At 40.8% G+C, this 23,818-nt stretch overlaps 1 protein-coding gene across 9 annotated transcripts in view; it reads left to right on the top strand.

The window, feature by feature from the left end:
• The first annotated feature begins 8,749 nt into the window (after positions 1-8,749).
• The window catches only part of mef2aa (myocyte enhancer factor 2aa), a 61,108-nt gene continuing 46,039 nt past the window's right edge, over positions 8,750-23,818 (top strand). For 3 of the 9 annotated variants that reach the window (XM_070831519.1, XM_070831511.1, XM_070831518.1), the window contains exon 1: positions 8,755-9,016. The gene's annotated coding sequence lies outside the window, so the exon portion shown is untranslated. Of the gene's footprint in view, positions 9,017-12,495; positions 12,645-23,818 lie in introns of those variants that run through there. The other 6 variants (XM_070831516.1, XM_070831514.1, XM_070831520.1 and 3 more) reach the window with 6 other exon arrangements.

The following is a 23,818-nucleotide window of genomic DNA, read 5'->3' as shown; positions in this document are numbered from 1 at the left end:
TTGGTCATGCCAAACAGTTTTACCGTATGATTAATACATGTTCACATGTATTAGATTGTAAAGCAACTTTTTAAATCTATCTTTGAATTTGTTTGAATTCTAGTCACATGAATTGTATTCATATCAGATCAGATACATACATTGTCATGTGTTAATTGATACATTACTATGGGCTTTTTTTTTTATTTTACAACTTCATGTAATTGAGGCCATTTTTCTAGATAGTTTTACAAAGGCATATCTGACTCATCACACAAGTCTGCTGGCTACCTGTAAATATAGCTCCTGGATCTGACGACGGAATATGTTTCCTCTCTGAGCACAATGGTTTGAAGCAGCTTGAGTTATGTCAACAAGAGAGGGAATGGAATCCCCCCAAAATTCAAGGCACACTACTTATGCTTCTGTTTGAAAAAAGGGGGCATTATTCATATGACTACATTAATTAAATATATATTGATTGCATAGAGGTAATGAAAAGAGTAATATTCTTTTAATTGATACAACAAAGTAACCTAGATTAATTTGAAAAAGGCAGTGAAGTATAGGAGCCCTACAACAGACCATTACCTGTCCGGTTCGTGGTCTCTCTTTTATGCAACGTTTTGGTGGGACAGACTCCAACCTCCCATGACTCTGAACAGGATAAGCAGGTACTGAAAAATGGATGGGTGATGGAGAGAGACACAGAGAGAGAGAGAGAGAGAATCGCATCATCAAATGTACATACAAGGTTTAGGATCAACTTCATTCCACTTCCAAATGTTTCGTTTGCTCCCATTTGGTGGGTGTGTTGGGGAAGAAAACTATTACCAATCCATAATGAAAACAGAGCAGTGGTGAACTGTAAATAAACAGTTCTGCATTCAGTTGTACCAATGGCAAATAACAGAATGATCTGAACACCACTATTCACCATTTTAAACAATGTCTTACTATGATTTGGCAACAGTGTGACCTGGACTGGATCTCCGGAGAGTGGGAGTAAACCAATATTAACGCAGATCAACACAGGAACTATAAACTGAAAAAAAAAACAGCGTCAAGAATAAACAATAGGACCTTGTAGTACCAGTGCCAGTTTGTGATCTCAGACAAATTAGACATACTCATAATCAAAAGTCAATGAAGCTCAAACTTTATTTAGTTTCTGTTGTTGAAAACAACTTGCTTACATTACATTTGTCATGGCATGTTTTTGAAATGTCATGACAAATGTTGACAAATGAAATTACAGGACAAGTTTGGTTCATTTTTCCAAGCAGCATCAGTATTGGCTCATGTATTTGGGCTATTCAGAGCAGCACAGAAAACTTTTGAGAGTTCTGATATAGTCAGTAATGGTAGCCCATCTCATTTTTGTACAATCCATCAAATGGTCATCATGAAAAAAGGATATTACGAGTGGGCTACTTTATGAGAGAGTTTGAGTCATGTTGTATAAGGGTTGCTTACACAAATTTTGTAAACTAAATATGCAGTGTTATGAAACCCTAAATTTTTCTTAGTGTTTTATTGAGACATAATGGTTCGACATCTGCTCATATGTAAGCTTTATCCTCGTGCACCAGATTATGGGGTCAAACTTTGCACCTTCTTTGCTTGAAGATTGCTTTTTTTCTTAATCTCATATGATTACCCTTTGATACCAGGTTGTGATCATTAATCCCTCCTCCTATAGTGACTGACAATAATTCCTGCACTTTGTCCCAGAGACACCACAACCATTCATCACTTTGTCACCTCTCACAAGAGACTCCATGGTGGCCGTTTACCCACTGGAAAAAAAAATCTGACTATATGTACATACAATAGCCTCCGTGTATGATAAACCAAGGAAAACGCAAATGAAATCTCCACTCTAAAGAAATGTGCTAATTTAGACCTGCTAAAATAATACAAGATAACTTATTAATGATATTTGAAATATCCATTATGCTATTAGAGAAAAAAATTAAGCTGCAGAATGTGAAGACAACATTATGGCACACTTGCAGTTTTATTTTCATGGTGGTTGTTACCGTTTGCTTGATGTTTTTTAGCTCACAGAAGCCTGATATTATCAGACTTGCTATCTCTTTTCCTCTTTTTCTCATCTCATTCTCTCCCCCTCCACCTTCCTCGCTCACATTCACTCTCTGCCACCTGCGCACACTCACATATGCACACATCGATGACATAAAAAGACTCCTTTCTGATGAATAAATTTGTATATTTTAGAACCTATCCCTGTTTCAGCAAGTATTCTCCAGAGGCCTTGCCTTCTTCTCTCCTGAGTTCCCCTGCAACCCAGTGGAGTCATTAGTCTGCTTGCTGTGTTGAACTCTTTAATCATCTGTGTGTTACATAAAAAGAGGACTATTCCTCAGTGACACACAACGGCATGCTCAGCTTGGTTGGGGCTTGCTTTGATGTGTATAGGCTGTTGTGTTGTGTCTGCACTATAGGCTTCTTCAGGCTCAGTTTTTCCATTTCTCTGTGGAGGTGAGATAAGATGTCAGTCTTCCTCTTGTTGCAGTAAAGATGTGACTGCGAGTTTATAGTTTGCTGCTAAATAGGAGCATTGGGTCTTTGTAGACATATGTCCTACTACAGTATAGTCACAGCTGTTTCTTTGCCTATGGTGCTTCAGTGTTCATCTTTCCTGTGCTACATGCATGCTACTAACTGCTGAGAGCCCCTGATTCTAACTCACTTATTTACAACACATAAACTTCACTTTTCTTTAAAAAAATACCTACATACTCACATTTCACACTCACAAACATTTGTAACCACAAAAACAATTGCAATTTATAAATTCAATTAAAATGCAATGTACACACACATACACACCGGCATGCACATATACATGCTACTCCAGTGTTCCACAGGGACGGAGGCAGGCGCCTGCTGCCATGGTATCAGGTTGCAGGTCTGTCAGACACAATGGTGAGGAGTTGCCCCGCGGCTTGGCCTGATAGGGCAGAACAATGGAGCCGCAGTGCAGACGGAGCAGCATAGGGCACGACGAGCCGATCTGTCAGCCTGGCAGAGCTGTATGGGCCACTGCGGCCCCAGACCCTCTCCTCGCACATACAATGGAGAGTGGGAGGTCAAGAGCATGAGGAAATGGAGGGGAATTCCCAGCATGCTATAATAAAATGGAGTCCTCTATTTTGGTGACTGAAGGAATAGGACAGAGTTAGGCTACACCCAGAATACATCATAACTTTCAACGATTACAGTGAAGTCATTTCAGTGGGTCAGCGTGCAGCTGGAGATAATCAATCTATGGGTCAGTGGTTTACTCTCTTGGACCACTGCTCATTACTTTTGCATAGCAATAAATGGCTTGTCTGTCAGACAGCTGAACTCGTACAACGAGACATTAACATGCTCTCCTCATGGCTATCAGAACTTGTTACTGTAAAACCTGGTTGTAAATGACATTTTGAGAGGAGAAAAGTGTTTTCAATGCAAGTCACTTTATGAATTTTATTTGAATAAATTGAAGGATTTTGTGGTGTACATCTAAATAGGCAGTTCCAAATGTTCAAACATAAAATTGAATCACATCAAGCCATGACATCCAATAAAGCTGACTGTGTCTGATCTCCTACACCACTTACAGAAAGAAGCATATCACTTTAAACCAAGTCTGCTATGAGTTTATACAGCACAGCCATAATATCTCCGTTCTCGCCTTTTATCTATTGAGCACATGTACAGTGCTCCAATCTGTTAGGGGGGACTAAGCGTTTAGACGGACTGTGTGTACACCTCGAGGTCCTGAAGACTGCTGCCCTCAGAGCAGTGACTAAGGGGGGCTAGTGAAAGCCAGATTTTGTTAAAGCTCTTAATAAGGCACAGTGTGATATATAAGCCTGCAGGCAGCAAAGCTCTGTGTGCAAACACTTCAACAACTCGTGTGATAGGGCAATCTGTGTATGGAACAGCGGATGGCCTAACATCTCTGTTATTTCACACACGACCCCATTTGGCCTCTGTGATATCCTTAATTTGGTTGCTGAATTTGATATAGTGCTGCAAATATTTGCTTAGGCACACATTAACTCTGTTTGCCTGGTATGTTACGATAAACAAACCGCAATGGTGTACTGAATGTAATAAATGTTAAACAGTGCATGCAATTATATACTTCACATATCTGGCCCTCTACCCTGAAAGCATGCCTTGTGGACCCAAGCTTCATTTTGACAGATCGTTATTCCCCTTCCTGACCACCTAGGGTCACATTCAGAAATTAACTGTTTATGAGATGCTTTGGGTAGATGGCAAATTTTAGACCATATGTCAGTGTGAAGAAAACATAGATTTTGACGTGCAAATTTCACATTTCAGGGAGCAAAGAAACATCAAAATGCACAGAGAAAATCAGTTTTACTCAGATCTTACATGCTTCGGACGAGAGTAGTAGATATGTACTGTACAACTAGTAGATTGTAGTTGTTTTATGCTTTGCTTTGCACTCTGCTTTGCCTTCCTTCTGAACATTTGAATTTTTTATGGCTTAAACTTTTGAGCCACTGTATTCTTCCTATTACGTCCGGGAAAACACACAAAATTACAAAAGAGATTTTGTTTCAGACAAGGGTTTGATAGACTTTTGTTGTAAGAAATTTAACTGCGAGTTGGAAAACACACATCAGATGTCTGTTTGGAAAAGATGCACTTAAAATCGATTTCTAATTTAATACTGCTGCTATGATTAATCACCTCAAATTCTAGCTCAGAATGGAGTGAGTGTGTGAGATCAGTAGAAAGTGGGGCATCAGCGGTCAGCTGTATTTGGATTATAAGTCAACATGCTTTTAGCTGTGCTGCTTGCTGAATCAGCTGTTTCTTCGTAGGGATAGTGAATGATCTTAATCCTGTATATCTAGGTAACCTTCCCTGAAGGAGGAAGAGTACAAGAATAGTGTAGACATTATAGTCAGGCAATGTCTAGACAAAGACCACAAGATATTAATGCAACTACTCATACATGAATAGGATCTTTTAATTTTATAGCATGTTTTTTTCTTTACTGACCAGGAGAGTATGGAATGTAACAGCTTCCATACTGAGCAAAGGAAAATGAGTAAGGGTTTATTATATCTCTCTCTGTGGGAATACATACATACCCTGCAGTTTCAGAAAGGCACCAGCGGTTTCTCTTACTTCTTGATAGTTGTTCTGAAGTAAGCTTTTCTATGGACGGTGACAGCTTGCAGCACTGGTGTGAGAGGAGGAGAAGACAAAGCACTCTGTACTCCGAGGCTGTGTGTGATTAATGACAGAGGTGTGTGTTGCAGTGGGCACCCTCGGAGCAGCTACAGATCAGTCTTCCTGTAAGACAAATCTGACACTCACCAGCCCACCGCCCCACCTGCTACCCCCTCACCACCATCAAACCCTCAGCTCCTCACAGCCAAGTGCACCCAGCACGACATCGCACTCATAAATCATCCCAAACAAAGCATGTTTAATCTGTGACGCGCAGGCCTGACACGCAAATTTATTACCTGTTGTAGGAAAACTGCATGTGCCCCACTGAGTCAAGCCTCTATTTACCTTTGAGAAACCGGTAAAATACTGGAAAGACAAAGTCTGCAACAAAGAAAGCTGATGATGGCAGTGTCTTTCAGGCTGAATTCTGGAGACAAAGCCCCGCTTTACTCAACCATCCTGCTGCCTTTTCATGGTGGATGACATGCTTGCACGACTTTCTCGACTGCACTTGCCAAAAAGATTTAGGGATTTTTCTCAAGCACATTTGTAAAACATGAATACCAAATTATCTCTTGTGGATTAGAGTTGGATAGCTGCTCTATGCCTGGTATGAGTCATAATGCTTAGTGAGAACTGGGCACCTACTACCTACAATGGTGTGATAGGGTAGGTTTTTACAAATCAACCATGCAGTAATAGAGCATTGTGAGGGAATATGCATGTAATGTTGTGTTCAATGTTCAAAGGTAGCGATGTAGCAGCAATTTAAAAAGTATGATAGCAAAAGCAAAAGTTAGCATGAGGAAAGATTTTCTATTTTGTTTAAAAAAATGTGGATCTACTGTAAACTATATTTCAGGCCTAATTACTGTACCACCAGTCAGCTGAACACTCTAATGTTGAAAGAAACACAATTTGAATTGAAGTGGAGAACATTGTGTCTTCTCTAAACGCTGCCTACAGGTAAGCACTGACAGTACATTCAGATATCTTTAGCTTTCTTGCATTACAGTCTGACAAACTGAATTACTGTATCATGAGCTTGATGTGGAATCGTAGCTAAAATGCCAAGAAGAACTGGCTGAAAGGCAGAAATTAGAGTGGTCTCTCCCACACATTCCTTTTGGCAGATTCCCTTGATCCTGCTCGTCCTCAACATGTCTTTACACTATAAATGGTGGGAATGAGAAGTGATGGCACCTGCTGACTAGCTCTGGCGATGTCAGGCACTCACACGTTCACACACATACACACACTCACACGCAACAAGGTTTTGCGTATGATGCAATCATCAAGTCAGAAAATCTGTGAAATTGACAGCGAAATGCTTAAATACAAAATGATCATTGTACCTCATAGAGCACCAGAGTTTTATCCCCTAAAAGCGAGAGAGGCATCGTGAATGCTGTTTTTCTTTTTCAAATTAATATTACCACATACATTAACAGTTGGCTCATATTTTGAAAAAAGGAAGAAATTAGAGAGCGTCTTGTTCCTTTCAGCTTTCATTCGTGTTTGTAAGTATGAAATCCTATAATATTTCCCAGAAACTTATGACATTGTGAATTATTCTAGTCATTCCAGGTGATTAATGAAATAATACTTGAAATTAGGGACAAAATGAGTAATGGTAAGAGCAGCTTCATTCCTGACCTTGTTCAATTTTTAATGAGCTCAGTACGATGGAGACTACATTTTATAAATGGAGCTATAGGCTCATGTGAATATTGGAGATAATTAAAGAGCGTCTGTTATTATCTGGATCTCTGTACATCTGCAGGGTGAAAAAAAAAAAGGGGCCCATCAAGCAAACAAGACAGGATGGATGTTCAGGCTACTCCACCTTGCAGTTGATGAGCATTCAGCAGTGTGATAAACAGAGAAGAATACTTTAAGAAACCCAAGAGACCGGTAATCTCAAGAGAGATCATCAGCTCATCATAAAGACCTTTGTGCGCTGTCGTTCTCTGCCTCAGGAAGAGCACAGACGCTCCACAAAACCTACTGCAGAGTGTCAAAGTTGTACAGAAGTGAGATATAAACAAACGGAAAAAAACATCACAGAACACCTGAGAAGTCGTTCCTATCATTAAACCTGTGTAACAAATACACTGAAACTGTAACGTCTTGAATGCACAGGAACATTTGACTGCATTTGACCACTAAACCTAACTGGACACCTCTCTACTGACCCACATTCACTGGAATTCTCATCGCTCCATGTTATCTGCTCCACTTTCTTCGGCAAACTGATATCATGAGGGTTTTCATTTCAAGTGTCATTCCTTCATATTAACAGTTGTGTGCTATTCTATGCTATTTGGAGCTGGCAGGCCTTGGTTACTTTTAATTACAGTGGGTAATGAGAGAAGAGATCCAGACTGTGAGACAAGGAGTATTTTTAGATCTTGATCTTGATTATCTAACACATCGCCGCGGTCTCCTCAGATACGACTTTGTTAGAGGAGTTTTGTATCATCTATATGATTAAAATCACTGTGGGTGGAGAATTTTAGCACTTTGATCCCATCGATTAAATCAATCAACACATTTTTAAGTACTTTACTGTAATAACCCCTCGTGATTTGAATACCTTTGTACTTTCAACTTAATTCATTATGACAACTACTAGCACATTTGTTTAATAAATCCAATTGGTGCTTACGCAAGGAACTCACACTGCAGAGTATGTAAGGGTAACTTCATATTTCAGAGTCGTTATCTTAAAAGTTACTGAGACCGCAGTATGGCATTTGTTGGCACATGACTGGATGTGTAGTGTGCAGCGTGTCGAGAACCAGGGATTGGTGAGGGGTGTTGAGGGCTTTTCAGAAAGGCTGTTTTAATGAGCCTCAGATAATTAAATGTTATTTCAGAGCTCCGTGGTCAGATTGCTGTCTCAGAAAATTGTGTGACTCAGTGATCTGTTTGTGCTTTTCTCATTTACAAAATAAACATCTATTTCTTTCCTCGCTATCGTATTGTAGATCAAACTTGACTTATATAGCCTAATAAAGCTCACTGCATGAGACGCGTGTTTTAGTCCCTTTTTTAATTGGAGAGAAAGAGTGTCTGGGTCTATTTGTGGTCTGCTGCAATGTTGGAAATGCCAGCTGTCGTGCATCAAAGCCTTGCTGGAACAAACTGTTATTTGGCATCTCCCTGCAACTTGTTGAAATACATCACTTACTATGTCATACAAAAGCAGTCTTCCCCCTTAATTCAACATGTAAATTTTTTTTTGTAATATATATGAAATAATGTTGCGCTATTAAGACCTATTTTAATATGAACCAGACTTCAGTGAAGAAAGCACACATTAAAAAAAAAAGCATTTTTCTCTAAAACTGTTCACCGTGTTGTAGAAAATTATATTTTTGCATCTTTGCAGCCGTCTGTGAGACGAAGGAAAAATCCTCAACACCTTCTGGAGTTATGACTGACAGCTGTGGCTGGTCCAGAGAGCCCTGAGCCAAGCCCCATCACATAACGCATGCCCGACATGTCTATGTCCATCTGGGGTCCTACCCTTCAAACCACTGCACCCCTTGCTCTCTGCCGGCAGAGAGACCAAGGGACAAGAGGAAGAACGGGGCGTGAGGAAGGGCCTCACATCCAAAGCCAGCTGGTCTGGCTTTGAGGTAAATCGATGTGCAGGGTGAAACAAAGACAGAAGAAAGACGTCGAAGTGCTGTAGACAGAACGAAGAGAAGAGACAAAGAAAGTCAAGACTTGTAGCAGGAAAAGCAGGAAATTGGAACAGCAGGTTCTGTGAAGGCGTCTGTGCCACAACAACAAACAGGTGAGACACAGGTGTCAGGAAAGGTCTTGACTCTTTGTGCATGATAGAAACGTGATGCCAATTAACACTAATGTCATTTCAAAATGGATTCAGGTTTCTATAATGAATCTTATTAAAAAGTGTATTCTTTTTTTGGATTTGAGAGATGATCGTACCACATATACTGTAGCATCATGTTCAGGTGAACCTTAATGAGCTGATGTTAAATCACTGCCTGAGTGTTGTGTTTTTGCTTACATCACCGTTTTTTGTTGCTGGCATCGCTTTGGGAAGATGGGAGGGGTGTATGTTGACACTAAAGTGCTGCTAAAGGAGATGCTGAGAGCAATTTGGATCCATGCTGTTGTCAGTTGGCATCAGCCTGAACTTATTAAGATCCACTACACAGCAGAAACTTTACTGATTCAAAACACTCCAAGAAAACAGCTGGGGACTGTTTTGGTCTAATTCTTCTTTTTTTTTCTTTTTTCTTTTTTTTTTTGTCACGACTATTGTTACTCACATCTAATGCAGTGGAAAGAGCAGAATAACATGCTTGTGTGAGACAACTGCAGTCAGTTGGTAGTTCATTTTCATGCTATACCAGTTTTTTTTATAGTGCAATATTGCTAAAAGGATTTCAATTATAGACCAAATGCTAAAAACAAAGACATAAAAGACCATTTTTGCTTATTATGTTTATTTATGTATTATTATTATTAATGTAACTATACAGCGTCTGGGGCAAGAACAGCAGTTCGAAGAAAATCTGGTGTCATCTTTCTAGGTTGTTGTCACATGTTGCATTTTGAAATCAGGGCTTTTATGATACATTTTGTGGTAGTTCTTTTTGTACCCCAAGTGGCACCTTTGGGTTCCAAAAGTTTGAATTTTACCCACCTGTTTAATAAAGAAAAGGATTTAGGGATAATAATTACAGTATAATTATCATATGGACTACATATGGATTGCATATAATATACAATTATCCTCAACTATCCTCTACTGACCTGCATGTTGAAACCTCACTGGTGGAATTTCTGGGTACTTGAGTTAACCTAAGTATGCACAGTAAAGCAAAAGTGGACTAAGGCTCAAACTAACTGTAAGAGGAGTCAGCCCACATCGCCTCATATGGCCATAAAGCCACACCCTCATTTAACCTGAACCGATACATGGCCGAGAGCTAAGAGGAGGATAATATTTTAAAATCCACCATTATTTCAGTTTGTTGTTATTAACTATGCCATGAGAACAGTATAACTATTGTGAATTCAACCTTTATATAACATTACATTTATTTAGCTGGACTTTTTCCCCAAAGTGATTTATAATAAGTACATTCAACTGACGCTAAGCTGAGCTGCTGCAAGTGCTACATTTTGAAACAATTAGAGATAGAGAAAGAGTCAAATTGCAGTTTAAACAGATGAGCTCTTAGTCTGGGTTGGAAGGTATGCAGATTTTCTGCTGTCCTTATATCAGTGGGGAGCTTGTCATGGTTTTGTTGAGGGGTTGGGGCCCCTCGTAGTGAGGGAGTAGCAAGCCGTTTAGCAGTAATGTCACAAAATATAATGGACAGACTGAGGTGCATATACATTAAGGTGTGGTTAGAAGTGAATTGGGTGTTTTGAATAGGCATTATAAGCCATTAGGGACAGTTGAGACTCTTTGGCCTAGAGCCCCGAGGAATCAGGAGGGATGAGAAAGACTACACAAAGCCTTTTCCTTTGGGACTAGAACTAACTGGTGAAAAAGGTAGCACAATACGCTAGGGACCAAGCTATACTAGACTAAAACAAATGAGCTACATACAGCAGCAGCCATAGTGTGTGAAAACCAATTTGGGAGCATGCAGTATAATAAAACAGGATGCAATTGAAGGAGGATATCTAAATAATCATGCATTGTTTTATTATTCAGCCAGGCCGAGGGTGCCATCATTTCACGGACTCCGTTTGCAGAGACACCACACTGCTTTGACTGACTCTTTCTAAAACATAGAGATAAATGCGAGTTCAAACTTAAAGTGAGTTAGTCTGGAGACTCCTAGTAGTTTCAAATTTCAGTACTCAGTAATGTGTCCGTGAAGTGCTGTCACCTAAATGGCAAGGCCGTGTGATATAGAGGCAATCATTCAAAAGCAACATAACATGCCTTTACTGTGAGATAATGAGCTGCTTGATGTGTAAAACTTTTGTGCAAACTTTTGTGATATCAGGTAAACTCGCGATTCAAATCCTTTGCCCAAGTAAAATTAGCAAAATCACAACGTAAAGATATACAACAAAACCCCTGCATTTATATTTTTACCTGAGTAAACATATGAATTTGCACCAAAATATACTTTCTCTATCAAATCACTGAGGGAATATTACCCCTGTCTGTGTAATCTTTGCATTAGAGTGCATGCAGCATTTTGATCAAGGCGGAGCTCATCTTAACCACTTAATACACTGATAAGAAGTTTTATACAAAGTAATGCTTCTTACTTTCCCTCCCTCCTTTTCCAGCTAAGATGTGGAATGGAAGTATAAAGTATCAGAAAATGGAAAATCCTCAAGTAAACTATCTACTTGAGTAAATGTACTTACTTTCTAACACTGTATTCAAGCCCTATGAGACATGGCTGCATTTCTTCATAATAGTTGCCCATGTGCATGTAGTTACCCTGCCTAAACCTGGCTACACGTTCCCTCTCTTTATATTAAACTCACAATTGAAACAGTAGATGATAATTGCGCTGAATTCCTATCGCACCTGCCCCCAAACGCCTGTAAAAACAGCCCGGCGGGCCAGGCACCACACCTCCTCTGATCCTGCACGTACACGTGACATGCTCATATGCGAGGCAAACGGGTCCCGCCCTCCTCCTCCGATTGGCTGCTCAACAGACGCTGCAGCTTTTCATTGGCTGCGGGAAGTGCCCTTTAAACCAAATTCCACTGCTGTTGTCTTAGAGATATGACGTCAAATATCTCTAATGTGATGAGGCTGAGCCGAGCAATTTAGGGAAAGTTGTCGAAATCCAAAGTCAGTCTTGAAGGAAGCGAATTGAATAATAAGTGCCCGGCTTTGCCTCGCATAGTTGTACTTTATTATTAGTTCTTTTTGCCTGTTAGTTCTGCCAAAGTTTCCACAAGTCTGGCGTGTTTTGTACTGCAAAGTGACTCATCTTCAGGGCTGCTTGGAACACAGTTGTTATGATAATGATAATGGCATCAAACATGAGCAGTATATTACAAACCAGTGTTTGTATAGCAGCGTAACGCGCATTAAAGCGTCTGCTGTGTAAAGCCCCAACACCACTCACACTCATTTTCACTAAATTTTACAGAAGAAACAGGGACTTTTATGGCTTCTTCAAATGTTTTGACTGCTGTGCGTGTGTGTGTGTGTGTGTGTGTGTGTGTGTGTGTGTGTGAGAGAGAGAGAGAGAGAGAGAGCGAGAAGGAGGGAGAGAGAGAGGGAGGCAGTTCGTCAGATGAGGGGAGGAGTCTCGCACTGACAAGAGGGAGACTGGCTTTTCTGAGTTTGTCAGCTCCCCCTAAAATAGCAGTCAGCGTGTAAATGTGAACTGAAATTACGTTTATCCACTGGAGCCACCGATATAGAGTGTCTATACACAGCGGCTGACTTGGGAGTAAAGGTGAGTAACGGAAATAGAAACAATGTTGCGGAGTGTGGCGGCGGTGCTGTCGCTACACTGAGTGAGAGTAGAGAGGCGCAAGAGGGAGACGTAGAGTGGATTTAAGAGAGCGAGACATTAACTGTAGCCTACATCTGCATATTTAGAAATGTATATCAATGTGTCTTCTCCGGGGGAACACGAAGAATGGGAGCTGCAGACCGTAAAAGCCGTGTGCTGTTGCCCGGTATCAGTCGCGTAGAAGTGTCAGTGAGCTTTATATTCTGTCAAAATGTGTATTTAAAGGGTGCAGTCCGACGCGCGCGCTGTTGCTATCACTCAATTGCGAGAAAGTTTTACGGGATTGACCGTAAACTGTGATCCGCCGGTGAAAAGAACCACCGCAGGTCCTCCAAGATGGTCCGTTTGTGAATTATGGCTCGCAAAAACTCCCTCGCAGTTAACCGTGGGATCGAAAGTGTGACATGTTAAAAAGAGTTCTGTGTAAAAAGAGCAAAATAGTAATCAATGTGGGTTTGATAACACTGTTGATCCATCGCAACAACTACAGGCTACAGTTTCTCACAGTGAATGTTACAGAAGGTGACGTCTGATACTGAGTTTACAGCAAACTGTATGTTTAAACATCTTTTTTAAAAAAAAAACACAACAACAACATTTCAACCCTTCCAGCCGACTTTAACTCAAACTATGATAAATCGTTATGTGTTTTGACTGGTTGCCAGTTTTGATAATTGCTTGAGGTTTAGTGGCGCTGATAACTAGATGGTGCTGGTCAGCCCGTGCACGATGACATCACAACACTTGCTTATTGCCAAACATGTTGTTGCCAGTGTTGCTTGTATATCTGCATACTGTAATCAATTTAGCAAGAGGAGACTACTTGCCAAGCACAAATAGTTGCATGACGAGCCTTAGCTAATTTTATTTTGCAGCTTTAATACACACTGAATCGGGGCCTTGTATCTGTGAACCTCCCAGTCACTACTTTATTTAGGAGAGATTGTGGGAGTTGATGACTGAACCTAACAGAGTGAATTAATGCAACATGTTTTCGAGGTAATTGTTGTTTTGATATGCTTTGCACTGCATAAGAAGATCACTCAAAGATCCTACTTTTTCTGATTTAAAGTGACAGGATTTGGGATAGAGCAGAGTAAATCTCATGTAAGCTGCATGGACAGTTTGGTAACAGCACTTGAGAGAGAGGATCTTTGCCGTCTGCTGGTTCTGTGAATCTCTGGGACTCTTGTGACCTTAACCCCCTCGCCAGAATGGGCAATGGCCAACAGTAACCTGACTCTCTCAAATGTTTCCAGTGCATGCCCTCACCATACATGTCTCATTAATATTGCACGGAAGGAGTAGATTTATTCAGCTGTAACAGAAAAACCACCAGCATAACCTGAAACATTTCTCCGTTCGCCTGTTTTTACAAGCCGATATTGGTATGAATTTAGTATTTGGAAAGGGTTCGGCTGTCTGACATGTAACAACTTGTAAAGTGTGTTTTGTGTTATTCGTCAGATAAAATCCATCTTATTTTGTAGACTGGCAACTTCAAACTGTCTGTCAGCATCTATAAAAGCTGTGTATTCGGCATGCTGTTTACTTCCACATATTTAAGAATGATTACTTTGCTAAAGCCCAGGAGAAAATATTTTTACTACTCACCGTGTGTCCCTCAGTTGAACCAATGACAGATTTTATTGTTAAAGTGGGAGCATGCTTGTATTTTTCACTGTCCATATTTTTACCGCTGCTCTGACGGCATGTACATTACCATACCAGCTGGTTGCCAATGATTTCTAAAGCAAAGCAGTAAAGCACCCTCCAATCTGCAGTGATTAGCTTCTGTGCTGCTCCAGGCCTCTCCAGTAATGGGCCTTGTTGCTCATGATCCACATCACGTGAGCTCTTATGTCTAATGTGTGGATGAGGGATTCTTTCAACAGTGCTGGAATGAATATCGTTTTAACAATTTATGTCGTCTATTAGACAAACGAATGATTATGACGTCTATACAGGCACGTATAGTGCCATTATGAATGTCATTCTCATGCGTGTGGTGAACTGTTGCTCTAACCTCAGGGACCCCAAATGTCCCACCTTTGCAATCCCGCAAACACACACACACACACTGTGGGTTGATAATATATCCATTGCATTCTGGCCAGTATCATTTAATCAACGATGTCATGGTGTAGCAATGCAAGCTAGATGGATGGTATTCCATGATGACTACCACTGTTTATTAAATGTTTTAGCCTTGTTACATGTTATGTTTTTGTGCCCCTGCATGTCTCTGTAAATGTGAGCAAGTGCTTGTTAGCGTCTTAGTTCTCAGTGGAAAGGGAGAAATGAGAGGTGGTGACGGTGTGAGGAACGGGCAGCTGCAGCATCTTTTACTGCACTCCCCATCCCACTTCAATCTCAGTGTCTCAGCTTCTCCTTCCAGGAGAAATGTGGAGTGTGTGGGCGAGTGGGATCTGCAATTAACGCTGGTTGTCAGAAAGAGAATGCTGGCGTTTACACGATGCCTCTGAATCACTGAGTGAAAGTCTTTCTCCTCCACTCTCCTCCTCCCTGGACATTTTTCCAAGGAGGACAAACACCAGAAAGCTAAAAGCCAAGGATGCACTGAATGAAAAATAAGAGATAGAAGCTGAACATTCCTGGTCCAATAAAAAGGATAGTGTTGTCTTTGATTATTTGGTAAGCCGAGATGTTCAAATTTTGCTGTAACTCTGCATATTACCATTATTTTTCATTATTATTTTTTTTTGTGTTTTCTGTAACACATTTTTAACATGATTCTGAACCTATTTTCTATTCTTTTTGCTTTATTTAAGTCATTTGAAGTGGCATCTATGCAGAGCCGGTTCTTATCGTACGGTGAGCTTCATCTACAGTTGTGTGAACACTTTCTTGGTTGGTTTGGTCGATGCTACTGGCAATAATAAGGCTCTAAAACATCACAAAGTTTGTGCAAGTTCGTAGACAAACACGCTGAGGTGATTGGAGATTTTTTTTCTCTTAAATCAATGATTTACTCTCCATTTTTTTTTTGTGCAGTCAATTTTTACTGTGATTTTTTTGGTGCTACGACATGCTTGAACTGGTGTTTTTAAAGATTTTTTTTTCATGATCACTCATAAAAAGCGGTGAGATAATGCTCGCTGTCACGCTGTAACTATTCAAATTTCTGTTTGACTAACAAAAGCATCTTGGTAACATGATTCATTGTTTATTGGAGCTCTATCATCAATATGGAGATTCCAGCATTTTCCTGTGAGACCTGGAGGCTGGATGCAGAATTTTGAGCCTGGCAGATAATGTTTTAGACCGCAGTTAACTGTAGACTGTCCCCTGTAGACTATAGAGAAAAGACTTTTTTTTGTAAACAAGTTGCTGGCTGTTGTTGAACAGCAAACCCCTAATCAAGCCTAAACTATACATTGAAAGCAGAAAACATTTGATAGTTTGATTCTTAATCAAAAGACACTTATGTAGCTTTTTTTTTTTTCTTTCTGAGCTTGGTTAATGCTAAATAGGTCACGGTGGGCCTTTGGTTATCTGCTTCATCGCATGGAGGTCCTGGGTTCAGTTCCTGGCCCTATTAGACAGGAGGTTAATGTGCTGCGATCATGAGCCATTGGTTTGTGTGTGAACTAGCACTGCGTGTCAGACAACATCAACTTACTAAATACCACTTACCATTTTGCATGGAGTGGCTGATTCAAAGTTGAAGGAGTTTTTATTTAAACACTAAAGTACAGTGCTAGTGAGTCAGTTGACAGAACACATAGTGAGGTTATTGCTTGTAGAAACAGGTGTTTCTTTTAAACTTTCTGAAAATTTAGAATTAATAAATGCTATAAATGCAGCCATAAAAACATACAGTTCCAATATTAGATAACTAAATGCTGCTGGTCAGGAACTCTGTTGAGAATCTCCAGTATTATTTAGGCCCTCTAATAGCCTGATGTAAGCTCAGAGGGTGAATGTATTACTCGCTGAGGCACTGTTTGTATAGCAAGACAGCTAGCAGTGACCTTTCAACTGTCCTGCCCTTGACTGAGACCTCTGGTGGTAAGCCACCTTGTTTGGCTCACTCAGCACATGTACTGCTGAGCAGGGCAGAGCAGCTTAAGGCCGCACCGTCTTTTCCTGTCTCCCCCGCTCTTCCAAACGAGGCCTGACTGGAGGTCTCTTCACCTCTTCAACCCCGACCACACAGGAGAATCAGCAGGAAGATCCTCGAGCAGAGCCACACTCTAAATCTGCTGTTAATCTGCTTTCACCACTATGATCCTAGTCTGTCTCTCACTCCACTTCCATACTGGCCGCCGACTGTGACTCCGAATACAAACAAACAAACACATGGTGTTATGTAGCTACAGTAGCCACTGTAGTATACTAAAATAACATCACAGTTACTTTCTCTCTTGTATTTTCTAATTATTGTGCTATTAGCCTCAATTGTTAAAGCACCATACATCATTTCTGGTTCTCTCAGTTGCTGGCTTAAGTATTGACAACCACATTCTCTAATGAGCAGAAAGAATAGCACATGCACACTGTGTGGTTTGGGAGGGTAGACTGTGGAAGCGTGCGGTGGAGCAAAGGTGATGACTTTGAGAAGTCAAGTCATTCAGCACCTCTCTAAGATACCACCTCGTGCTCCTTTGGCTTTCAGAACTTAAACCACAGTGTCACACTGCACATCATCTCAAAAGTGAGTGGGCTTCACTTGGAACACATGTAACCCGAATGTATGTGTCCTGTGGTTGGGTTAGTCATTATTTTTAAGTTTGTTTTCTTGTTGTGCATGAGGCCTGCATGAGGATGTAATAACACTGAGTGACTATGTTCTGGCACGATACTGTGACGATATTATTAAGTTGGATCATGTAAAGAGCAAAACTGATAGTTGAAAAGGAAGTTAAGAAAGACATCTCTTTGCTGAGTTGCATTTTAACTGAATTTTAATGAGACTCTGAAAAAAACATAAATCAAAGGAATATATTATAATCTAATTTACTAGATCAAAAGATCTCCCATGATTGCTAATATACCCCACTGTATTGAATTCCTGATGTTCTACTGTAGATCTTAAAAAGCATCTCTCACTGGAGATTTAACTTCTCTGGCTTTGTCTAGAGTCGATTAAGTAGAAGCATCATGAGCAGACAAAGAATTGAATTATGTGCAAAGTTAACTTTCTTCAAAGTCTGGTGAGCTCTGTGCGATGAAGCTGTTTACTATTTTGCTACCAAGTGCTAAAATAGGCAATTTGAAATTTCAGTTACAGCCTTTATCACCATCTAATCTGGCCTCCCTTTATGTTACCCCAGATAGCAAGAAGTCCATGGAAAAGTGTTTATCAGTGGCTGGTGTAGTAAATACAGCTGTGAGACCTGTGTGTCACAGCTCCTACAGCGAGCATGTTGACTAAAAGTCCAGTAGCTGCTGGAAAGAAGAGTTAGATCTCCTGCAGCTGGTCCAGCCCTGTGGCCCCTCGAGCTGCAGGAAGGAGGCCTGGCCTATGATATTGTTATTTTTCTGCTTGTCTGAGAAGCCCTGTGAACCAGGACAGCTGGGGGGGGGGTGTGATTCCTCCCATTATTCTGCAGCACAGATCGGCCGTATGAACAGGGAAGGGAAGTGACCCAGCCCCCTCTGCGCTCTGGAAGCTGCTCCAGTCTACAGTAGGGCTCTGACTTGTGGTTCAAAGTTGTCTTCCTCTCTGCTGTTTGGGCTGAGCTCTAGCAGCAGGAACACTGCAACGCCTTACGCATGATCTGTTTAGCTGGAGCACGAGTTTCCAAAGTTAATGTTAGACCGAGATGCAGTTGTTGTGTTTATGTTGTGTGCGCTGATTCAGGATGATTCTCGTCCATGCCCACTTCAGGGGACCTTGTCAAGTATCACTTTTATAGGCCATCATCTCTATGCTTTGACAGTTCAGACTGACATCCTGAAGGGTAAACATTACTTCTGTATACTCTTTGAATGGACACAGTTTTAAAATCTTTGCTCTCTGGCAGGCCATATTTGTCATTTTTAACATTCTTATTCAGTTAAAACTAGTCTTTTAAAATCAAGGGCATTCAGCAGAGTATTGTCATTGCATCTCCCGTCTCTAGATCCCAGCTCTCTATAGTGTGACTGTGATTGTGAGTGAGGTGTTGAGTCTGCCCGCTGTTTGTGCGTCTGCCCGTCTGTCCGCTCCCTTTCTCCCAGTCCACTTTCCATCTGTGTGCTGTGGGCTGCAAATCTAGTTGAAAATGGTGTAGTGTTTCCACCAGTGAGCTGTTGCCAGCCTGTATTCATGTCAGACTGTGTTGTTCTTGATTTTGTTTCCCTCCTCCACTCAACCTCTGTTGCTGGTCCCACTGCCAGGGGTGTTCAGAACCTATTGGGGGTTGAGGAGGGAGGGGCATCCATCATCAGCCGCTGGTCCTGGGATTCTGGACCAGAGGCTATCAGCAAACAGTTTGACTGAAAAGATTCCTGGAGAGGCGAGCAGCAGCAGGGCCTGTGGGGGTCTCTCTCTTTCCCTCTCTCAGTCTGTCTCCCTCTCTCTCTATCACACTGTTTGCACACAGTGTTCATGTGACAGCTAGCACACATCATCTGATTTGGGAGAAACTGTGGGCTGTAGCTGCAGAAATACCCCTTAGATTATTTGCTCAGTGAATGCCGTTCATTGATGTCAATAGATTTTCCAAATGGGACAGACAAGAGAAAAAAATCTTTCAGATTGAATTTTTTTTAAAACATTTTTTTATCAGTGATAATAAAAAAAGAAAAAGAAATGCCCTGTCCCATCTGCCCTGTAAGAATAGAGCTTTCAGGGATTGTCTGCAATTGAAACAGTGTTTACTGTTAAAACACATAATTCATAAGCAGACTCTGATTACTCAAATCTGCCTCTTGGTGTTACATTACAGAAACTTAATAACATAATAATCACACTGCATTATCAGAAACAGATGAGCATTTACTTTATTTGAAATGCTTTACATGAAATGAGTGAATAACAGGCCTGTGTGAGATCATTAACACACTAATTGTATAACATAAAACTGTAAGGGAAAAAAAAATCAATGTTACTTTAGCTAGCCCCTTTCACTGTTGTTATGACTCATGGCCATCCTCAGTGCTCAGATTGCATAAACCTTTTATGTAATGGAACACTGTGGGAAACAGGCATCGAGTGGAAGATAAAAATGGGAAGAGAAAATCAAATATTTATCCTGAGCTTTTTAATTTTTTTTTCCTGTTAAAAGCAGACATTCTCTGAAGGAAACTATAATGCTAAATACTATATACACTGCATGTATGTCCACCAGAAACTGTTGTCTTTTTGCAGCACTCACTATTTATTTAGTTAAATCCGCCTGCTGATAATCAAACACTGGGGGAGAATTGAGTAGCTGGAATCTCAATGTCTAATCTGGATTCACAGTGTTTCTAAAGATGTGTTGAGATCGGGTACAGGCACTGCTGCTGAGACACATTATGCATGACGTCCCTAATATCCTTACACTGTGGATTCCCCCTGGAGGAAGATCTTGGTTCATCTTTGCTGTTTACTATTTCGGAGTTGCGGTCTGCGCAACATCAAAAGGCTGCCATGGCACTTAACACAGCTCGCAGGGTTCCTGGGAGGGTGGGGGGCGGTTGCTCCCTATGGGGTTGGCATTATTATTATTGTTCCCTGATGAGAAGTCCATCTTATGATAGACAACCATGCAAATGGACACATGCCATCACACCATATCAGACCACAGCACCATACTGTAATACTATGCAAATGTATAAACCTCTAGGATCATGCATGCACTACTTTTACTGTATTTTGTGCATTTGTGTGTCTGGGTGCCAGTGGTAGAAAACCAGAAAGGTATTTACTCCACTGATTTACTGTCATCTCACAAAACCAATAATATTAAGTGATGAAATAGTGAAAATTGAGACTCACTCAGATGTGTAACATGTAATTTTATCATCAGGAGCGAAGTGTGACACAGGAAGTGTTCATCCATAAAGATTGCTGAATACTGATGTTGTGACATGTCAAGACACTGACTTGTTAAACTGACATAGTGTCATAAGGAATGTTGGTGATGGAGGGTTTTTGCTCAGAGACATAGTTTGTTAAATCAGTAGTGTTAATATGAAGTGAATAGTTATCCATTAGTCTGTCAGTTGCATTTTGCAGATATAGCATGACAGACTATAGATTGGCTGATTAGAAATTAGTTGTAAGGATCTAGGGGTTGGCTTAATATAGAGAACACCTACTGTATGCTTTTGGTATACTGGTACTTCCACAATCCTCAAAGATTCCTCAAACCATCTAGACTGAAAATTGTTTCTGTAAAAGCAACATTTTAACCCATTCATTTCTGAAAGATGCTGCTGTATTTCATAAGCAAGGGACTCGGAAATAAATAACATATGCCTTTGCTCTTTTAGTAAAATACAAGCAAACTATTAACCTGATATTTCTGGGAGAAAATACAGAATTTTGGAAAGAAACGTTGATATACACCGTTACATATCATGTATATATCCAAGATTTATGTCATTTCCAGCTACCGCCTTTGCTTGGATTCGAAAAAGAGGCAGAATTTGGGTTTGAATTATGTTTGTTGCGGAATAGATGGACTATTTTTTCATCCAGATGGTTCGAAGAGTCTTAAAGAATTGTGCAAATACTTTCTCAACAGCGATAAGTGTGTTGGGTAATTATTGTTCAGAAACGCAGATGCTTAGCTCTGTGACTCAAATGTAATGGTGATACAATCTAGAGCTAGTAGGACACTATAGAAACTGTGTCTATGATTTCTCAGTTGTCAAGTGCATTCATTTTTAATGAGACATAATTCATCACCCTACTCTAGCATCAAGTAAGTTATCATGATTTTCTTTGTTCATAAAAGTTTCACTCAAATATGCATCAAGGGATTTACCTTGAGGAGGAGAGTAGCTTTTCTACATGAAATGGATATAACTGTTAGGAGAGGGTCATCTCTTTATCCTTGAGAAACTGAGAATCCATTCATTGGCTGGGCACGAAAACCTGACTGACGCAAATGGATCATTGGGAATAGAAGTGTCCCAGCAGTAATTATGTTACAACGCTGCTGCCGCACACTACCACAGAGGTGGAATGGGATGGGCGCGGGGTGCTTCTTTTAGTCTTGTTTCCCTTACATCTTTCCACATAGTTAACACAGTCATATCGTCCTCTCTCTCCCACTCTCTCTGTCTGACTCTCTCTCTCTCTTGTTTTCTTTCAGTCTCTTTTTCATACACACACTTGCTATCGAACTTAAACACGTGAAGTGTAGTGGAAAGTTTCTGACTAACGTTTTTTTCCTGCCCCGTTGAGCAAATGTCCCGTCCCTCTGTTGAATGACTCTTAAAGTGAGGAAAAAGTTTGTAGCTGATCATGTCACCCATTTGTCACTGTTGTCTTCCCGGCCTCTGGATCTCCACTGCCTGGGCCTTGAAGCTAAAGCAGAAATGTCTGTTTCATTTTTCCTGCTATCCAGGGCTCTGTGGCACTAAGTCAGTTAAAAAAGAGACATGAAATTAATGTAATGTCAATGGCGTTTTCTCATGAAACCCCAAGGCACTTAGTCAAAGTCACCTTGCATAGTCCTCTCATCCCCTGACAGTGAGAGTGAGAGTGAGATGGAGGATGTCTGTCTGGTAATACTGTCAGCATATGATGTCCTTTGGTTATTGGTTGTTATATCCACTCATCGTCATTCAGATTTTGTGGATTAGATACATGTCCGCTATTTATCTGAAGAGCGACATCATTTCCATTCAGTCAGCTGTATAACATGGCCCACAATGAAACATTTTCTCAGTGAGAACAGGTTCATCCTGTGGGGTTTTCTTTCCTTTTGATGTCATTTTGGAGGTGATAAGTAGCTTTCCGTCTCCTGGTCCCTGTCTTACAGCACCATCCCCCAGCCCAAGCAAGGTGCTAGCAGCATGGAGGATTGTTTGAACTTGCATTGATCCAATGTGGGATTACAGCTGGGTCACTGGAGAGTTGGACTGAGCTACCAGTCATCAGGGCAGATTAACCACTCGCTGTCTGCTTGGCTGCCATTTCGGTGCAGCCTCTCACTGCTGGCTTTGTCACTGTCCCCACTGTGCAGGTCACTACGGTCTCTTTTTGAACAGTGCATTTTTATATCTTACTTGACTGAGTTAGGTTAGACTGATTAAATATGTAGAGAAAATGTGTTGCACAATGAGAGAAGACAAGAAAAATGCTTGATGACGTTCTTACATGGCCTTAAAATCTGTAAGAAATTGATAGAATATTTAATTTTTACAATCTCAAGATTTTGGCCTTTAGGGTTTTCTTTTGTATGCATGTGTATTTGATTTTCTTTCAACACCTTCAAGGTATTCATATTGTAATCATTTTACCCTCTCTTTTAAACGTTATTTAAGTCTCTCTCCAGCAAGAGAAATGTCACCTCGAGCGATGCTTTACAGAGGAAGGGGAAGTGCTGCAGAAGGTCCATGTTTTGCAGACTGCCCCACCTCTTTCTACATTTCTTGAAGCCTCCTTTTTCACTTTTTTGTTCGAATGCCCTTGCGATAGCTCTTATTAATTATATCTCATTAGTTGCCTTGGAAACTGAGGTGAGGGAATGTATAACATGAGTTCAAAGAAAGAGAGAAAGAAAAAGAAAGAAAGAAATTATGAGAAAAAGCAAGAAAGAAAGACCGAAAGAAGGGGGAGGGTTGAAAAGAACGCATGGAGAAAGTGGTTGTTGAGGGATCAGCCGTGTGTCAGATTAGCATCAGGAGACATTAACACTAGTGATGCTGCTGGGGCCACAATCCTGCCTTTCACTGCTGGAGAGGGAGATAAGCGCACTCTCACAAAAGGGAAGAGGGAGAGAGTGTGAGAGGGCTGGCTTGCCTCCACTCCCCTCAGGCCAACAGCCTCATTTACAGGTACAGCACCTCCTGATGAAAGCAAGAACAAAGAGGTGGATGTTCATTTCCTGCTGCGCTGGTGTCAAGGCTCCATTGAAACAAATCGGTAAAACTGTGGATTTAGGCCGCTTCGCTTTATGTCGTCAGTCTGCCAGAAGCTAATCATACCTGAGCCAAAGTGTTGACAC

This window comes from Pempheris klunzingeri, chromosome 5 (assembly GCF_042242105.1).
Source record: "Pempheris klunzingeri isolate RE-2024b chromosome 5, fPemKlu1.hap1, whole genome shotgun sequence".
Taxonomy (NCBI): Eukaryota; Metazoa; Chordata; class Actinopteri; order Acropomatiformes; family Pempheridae; genus Pempheris; species Pempheris klunzingeri.
This window is presented reverse-complemented; position numbering and strand designations above follow the sequence as displayed.